Source organism: Oncorhynchus kisutch, linkage group LG4 (assembly GCF_002021735.2).
Source record: "Oncorhynchus kisutch isolate 150728-3 linkage group LG4, Okis_V2, whole genome shotgun sequence".
Taxonomy (NCBI): domain Eukaryota; kingdom Metazoa; phylum Chordata; class Actinopteri; order Salmoniformes; family Salmonidae; genus Oncorhynchus; species Oncorhynchus kisutch.
Window position 1 is genome coordinate 1132776 of NC_034177.2, and position 6803 is coordinate 1139578.

The 6803-nt window shown below is 46.9% G+C and overlaps 1 protein-coding gene across 3 annotated transcripts in view; it reads right to left on the bottom strand.

Annotated features, from left to right (window-relative positions):
- The window catches only part of plcxd1.1 (phosphatidylinositol-specific phospholipase C, X domain containing 1, tandem duplicate 1), a 29442-nt gene extending 28474 nt beyond the window's left edge, over window positions 1-968 (bottom strand). For all 3 annotated transcript variants that reach the window (XM_031822256.1, XM_031822255.1, XM_031822257.1), the window contains exon 1: window positions 529-968. The gene's annotated coding sequence lies outside the window, so the exon portion shown is untranslated. The remainder of the gene's footprint in view (window positions 1-528) is intronic.
- Window positions 969-6803: the final 5835 nt, after the last annotated feature.

The window sequence follows — 6803 nt, forward strand, 5'->3', positions numbered from 1 at the left end:
GGAAAGCCTTCCCAGAAGAGTGGAGGCTGTTATAGCAGCAATGTTCCAACATCTAGTGGAAAGCCTTCCCAGAAGAGTGGAGGCTGTTATAGCAGCAATGTTCTAACATCTAGTGGAAAGCCTTCCCAGAAGAGTGGAGGCTGTTATAGCATTAATGTTCCAACATCTAGTGGAAAGCCTTCCCAGAAGAGAGGAGGCTGTTATAGCAGCAATGTTCCAACATCTAGTGGAAAGCCTTCCCAGGAGAGTGGAGGCTGTTATAGCAGCAATGTTCCAACCTCTAGTGGAAAGCCTTCCCAGAAGAGTAGAGGCTGTTATAGCAGCAATGTTCCAACCTCTAGTGGAAAGCCTTCCCAGGAGAGTGGAGGCTGTTATAGCAGCAAAGGGGGACCAACTCCATATTAATGCCCATTATTGAATGAGATGTTTGAAGAGCAGGTGTCTACATCATTTTGGTCATGTAGTGTGTATATACATATATCCTTTTTTGTTATATTTTCGTTACAATGAAACAACCTACATACTTACGTTTCAAATTATGCAGCACTATCTGCCAGCTGCTGACCAATCCAGTTTAAAAAGAAACCGTGGTATGGGTGACTGAAAAAAAAACTAAAGGGTGTCCCACAAGACGACGTCTATTCCAAAAAATCCACAAAACACAAGGTGAGAACAGAGAAGAAAAAAAACTAGTCTCTATAGTACGTGGTGTCAAATCAAGTGCACTTCGCGAGTACTTGTCCGATGCTTCCCTGTAATGTGCGCTGATATCATACGGAAGCTGGTCCAGTTTGCTCCTTCCGAGACCTTCTTTCCATCACCGGTGTCTTTATGGGTCTATCGTTTTTGCCAAATATGAAACTGTACATACATGATTATATTAGCGGAGACCTTTTTTTCAGAATAGTAATTTTCTTCCGGACCTACCGGTCCCCAGGCTACGCTAGTTTAGTGAAGGCGGCACCAGTAGTCTGCCAGCAACACAAATTATGACGTCGAGCTCGTATGGTAATGAGGAAACCTTAAAAATAAAAGCCCGCATTTCAAATCATTGCAATGTGGATAACTCATTCAAAAGACATTGCATTTTTCATCAACGGCCATTTTTATAGTGCCAACAAGAAAAAGCATTAAGACATTTTTGAAAACAAATTTTAAAAAATATGGTTTTAAAACCTTTAGAACCAATCATTTAAAAAATACAATGTTGACGCTAGTATGTTGAGCATATTAGTTTGTAGAGATAAACTTTCTACCTGTCTTAGCTAAAGTGGGGTGGTAAATACTCAGTGGGGTCTCTACTAACCAAATATGATTATAGCGCGTCTCAGCTGAAGACACGGTCCCCCTATTTCTACCTCCTAGCCAACATGGCAGTTTTTTGGGGGGGGTTTCATTCTTACTTTATTTGCTCAGAATGTATATTGTATTATTACCTACAGCTGAAAATTCCTTTTGGACATTAGATCAGCGGTTCTCACCATGAAACCTGGATCCTCTGTTTGAACTTCCAGCTCTATTCATCCCGGGGGCGGCACCACAACACTGACACCAGAGAAGAGGAACAAGAAGTGGGCCCGAGTCAGACTCAGGAGAAGAGGAACAAGAAGTGGGCCCGAGTCAGACTCAGGAGAAGAGGAACAAGAAGTGGGCCCGAGTCAGACTCAGGTGAAGAGGAACAAGAAGTGGGCCCGAGTCAGACTCAGGAGAAGAGGAACAAGAAGTGGGCCCGAGTCAGACTCAGGAGAAGAGGAACAAGAAGTGGGCCCGAGTCAGACTCAGGAGAAGAGGAACAAGAAGTGGGCCCGAGTCAGACTCAGGAGAAGAGGAACAAGAAGTGGGCACTAGTCAGACTCAGGAGAAGATGTATGTAAACTTCTGACCCAATGGAAGAGTGTGATACAGTGTATAAGTGAAGTAATCTGTCTGTAAACAATTGTTGGAAAAATGACTTGTGTCATGCACAAAGTAGATGTCCTAACTGACTTGCCAAAACTATAGTTTGTTTAACAAGAAATTTGTGGAGTGGTTGAAAATACAAGTTTTAATGACTCCAACCTAAGTGTATGTAAACTAGTTTTAATGACTCCAACCTAAGTGTATGTAAACTTCACACTTCAACTGTACATGTACATATTACCTCGGCTAACCTGCACCCCTCCACATTGACTCTGTACCGGTACCCCCTGTATATAGCCTCCACATTGACTCTGTACTGGTACCCCCTGTATATAGCCACCACATTGACTCTGTACTGGTACCCCCTGTATATAGACTCCACATTGACTCTGTAATGGTACCCCCTGTATATAGACTCCACATTGACTCTGTAATGGTACCCCCTGTATATAGCCTCCACATTGACTCTGTACTGGTACCCCCTGTATATAGCCTCCACATTGACTCTGTACTGGTACCCCCTGTATATAGCCTCCACATTGACTCTGTACTGCCCCTGTATATAGCCTCCACATTGACTCTATACTGGTACCCCCTGTATATAGCCTCCACATTGACTCTGTAATGGTACCCCCTGTATATAGCCTCCACATTGACTCTGTACCGGTACCCCCTGTATATAGCCTCCACATTGACTCTGTAATGGTACCCCCTGTATATAGCCTCCACATTGATTCTGTAACGGTACCCCCTGTATATAGCCTCCACATTGACTCTGTACCGGTACCCCCTGTATATAGCCTCCACATTGACTCTGTACCGGTACCCCCTGTATATAGCCTCCACATTGACTCTGTACCGGTACCCCCTGTATATAGCCTCCACATTGACTCTGTACCGGTACCCCCTGTATATAGCCTCCACATTGACTCTGTACTGGTACCCCCTGTATATAGCCTCCACATTGACTCTGTACCGGTACCCCCTGTATATAGCCTCCACATTGACTCTGTACTGGTACCCCCTGTATATAGCCTCCACATTGACTCTGTACTGGTACCCCCTGTATATAGCCTCCACATTGACTCTGTACTGGTACCCCCTGTATAGAGCATCCACATTGATTCTGTAACGGTACCCCCTGTATATAGCCTCCACATTGACTCTGTACTGGTACCCCCTGTATATAGCCTCCACATTGACTCTGTACTGGTACCCCCTGTATATAGACTCCACATTGACTCTGTACTGGTACCCCCTGTATATAGCCTCCACATTGACTCTGTACTGGTACCCCCTGTATATAGCCTCCACATTGACTCTGTACCGGTACCCCCTGTATATAGCCTCCACATTGACTCTGTACCGGTACCCCCTGTATATAGCCTCCACATTGACTCTGTACTGGTACCCCCTGTATATAGCCTCCACATTGACTCTGTACTGGTACCCCCTGTATATAGCCTCCACATTGACTCTGTACTGGTACCCCTGTATATAGCCTCCACATTGACTCTGTACCGGTACCCCCTGTATATAGCCTCCACATTGACTCTGTACTGGTACCCCCTGTATATAGCCTCCACATTGACTCTGTACTGGTACCCCCTGTATATAGCCTCCACATTGACTCTGTACTGGTACCCCCTGTATATAGCCTCCACATTGACTCTGTACTGGTACCCCCTGTATAGAGCCTCCACATTGATTCTGTAACGGTACCCCCTGTATATAGCCTCCACATTGACTCTGTACTGGTACCCCCTGTATATAGCCTCCACATTGACTCTGTACTGGTACCCCCTGTATATAGACTCCACATTGACTCTGTACTGGTACCCCCTGTATATAGCCTCCACATTGACTCTGTACTGGTACCCCCTGTATATAGCCTCCACATTGACTCTGTACCAGTACCCCCTGTATATAGCCTCCACATTGACTCTGTACCGGTACCCCCTGTATATAGCCTCCACATTGACTCTGTACTGGTACCCCCTGTATATAGCCTCCACATTGACTCTGTACTGGTACCCCCTGTATATAGCCTCCACATTGACTCTGTACTGGTACCCCCTGTATATAGCCTCCACATTGACTCTGTACCGGTACCCCCCTGTATATAGCCTCCACATTGACTCTGTACTGGTACCCCCTGTATATAGCCTCCACATTGACTCTGTACTGGTACCCCCTGTATATAGACTCCACATTGACTCTGTACTGGTACCCCCTGTATATAGCCTCCACATTGACTCTGTACTGCTACCCCCTGTATATAGCCTCCACATTGACTCTGTACCGGTACCCCCTGTATATAGCCTCCACATTGACTCTGTACCGGTACCCCCTGTATATAGCCTCCACATTGACTCTGTACCGTAACACCCTGTATATAGACTCCACATTGACTCTGTACCGGTACCCCCTGTATATAGCCTCCACATTGACTCTGTACTGGTACTCCCTGTATATAGACTCCACATTGACTCTGTACCGGTACCCCTGTATATAGCCTCCACATTGACTCTGTACTGGTACCCCCTGTATATAGACTCCACATTGACTCTGTACCGGTACCCCCCTGTATATAGCCTCCACATTGACTCTGTACTGGTACCCCCTGTATATAGCCTCCACATTGACTCTGTACTGGTACCCCTGTATATAGCCTCCACATTGACTCTGTACTGGTACCCCCTGTATTATAGCCTCCACATTGACTCTGTACTGGTACCCCTGTAATAGACTCCACATTGACTCTGTACTGGTACCCCCTGTATATAACCTCCACATTGACTCTGTACTGGTACCCCTGTATATAGCCTCCACATTGACTCTGTACGGTACCCCTGTATATAGCCTCCACATTGAATCTGTACCGTACCCCCTGTATATAGCCTTCCACATTGACTCTGTACTGGTACCCCCTGTATATAGCCTCCACATTGACTCTGTACTGGTACCCCCTGTATATAGCCTCCACATTGACTCTGTACCGGTACCCCTGTATATAGCCTCCACATTGACTCTGTACTGGTACCCCCTGTATATAGCCTCCACATTGACTCTGTACTGGTACCCCCTGTATATAGCCTCCACATTGACTCTGTACCGGTACCCCCTTGTATATAGCCTCCACATTGACTCTGTACCGTACCCCCCTGTTATAGCCTCCACATTGACTCTGTACCGGTACCCCTGTATATAGCCTCCACATTGACTCTGTAGACCCCTGTATATAGCCTCCACATTGACTCTGTACCGGTACCCCCTGTATATAGCCTCCACATTGACTCTGTACCGGTACCCCCTATATAGCCCCCCACATGACTCTGTACCGTACCCCCTGTATATAGCCTCCACATTGACTCTGTACCAGTACCCCCTGTATATAGCCTCCACATTGACTCTGTACCGGTACCCCCTGTATATAGCCTCCACATTGACTCTGTACCGGTACCCCCTGTATAGCCTCCACATTGACTCTGTACCAGTACCCCCTGTATATAGCCTCCACATTGACTCTGTACCGGTACCCCTGTATATAGCCTCCACATTGACTCTGTACCGGTACCCCTGTATATAGCCTCCACATTGACTCTGTACTGGTACCCCCTGTATATAGCCTCCACATTGACTCTGTACCGGTACCCCCTGTATATAGCCTCCACATTGACTCTGTACCGGTACCCCCTGTATATAGCCTCCACATTGACTCTGTACCGGTACCCCCTGTATATAGCCTCCACATTGACTCTGTACCAGTACCCCCTGTATATAGCCTCCACATTGACTCTGTACCGTAATACCCTGTATATAGCCTCCACATTGACTCTGTACCAGTACCCCCTGTATATAGCCTCCACATTGACTCTGTACCAGTACCCCCTGTATATAGCCTCCACATTGACTCTGTACCGGTATCCCCTGTATATAGCCTCCACATTGACTCTGTACTGGTACCCCCTGTATAGAGCCTCCACATTGATTCTGTACGGTACCCCCTGTATATAGCCTCCACATTGACTCTGTACTGGTACCCCCTGTATATAGCCTCCACATTGACTCTGTACTGGTACCCCCTGTATATAGACTCCACATTGACTCTGTACTGGTACCCCCTGTATATAGCCTCCACATTGACTCTGTACTGGTACCCCCTGTATATAGCCTCCACATTGACTCTGTACCGGTACCCCCCTGTATATAGCCTCCACATTGACTCTGTACCGGTACCCCTGTATATAGCCTCCACATTGACTCTGTACTGGTACCCCCTGTATATAGCCTCCACATTGACTCTGTACTGGTACCCCCTGTATATAGCCTCCACATTGACTCTGTACTGGTACCCCCTGTATATAGCCTCCACATTGACTCTGTACCGGTACCCCCTGTATATAGCCTCCACATTGACTCTGTACTGGTACCCCCTGTATATAGCCTCCACATTGACTCTGTACTGGTACCCCCTGTATATAGACTCCACATTGACTCTGTACTGGTACCCCCTGTATATAGCCTCCACATTGACTCTTGTTACTGCTACCCCCTGTATATAGCCTCCACATTGACTCTGTACCGGTACCCCCTGTATATAGCCTCCACATTGACTCTGTACCGGTACCCCCTGTATATAGCCTCCACAGTGACTCTGTACCGTAACACCCTGTATATAGACTCCACATTGACTCTGTACTGGTACCCCCTGTATATAGCCTCACATTGACTCTGTACTGGTACCCCCTGTAATATAGACTCCACATTGACTCTGTACTGGTACCCCCTGTATATAACCTCCACATTGACTCTGTACTGGTACCCCCTGTATATAGCCTCCACATTGACTCTGTACCGGTACCCCCTGTATATAGCCTCCACATTGACTCTGTACCGGTACC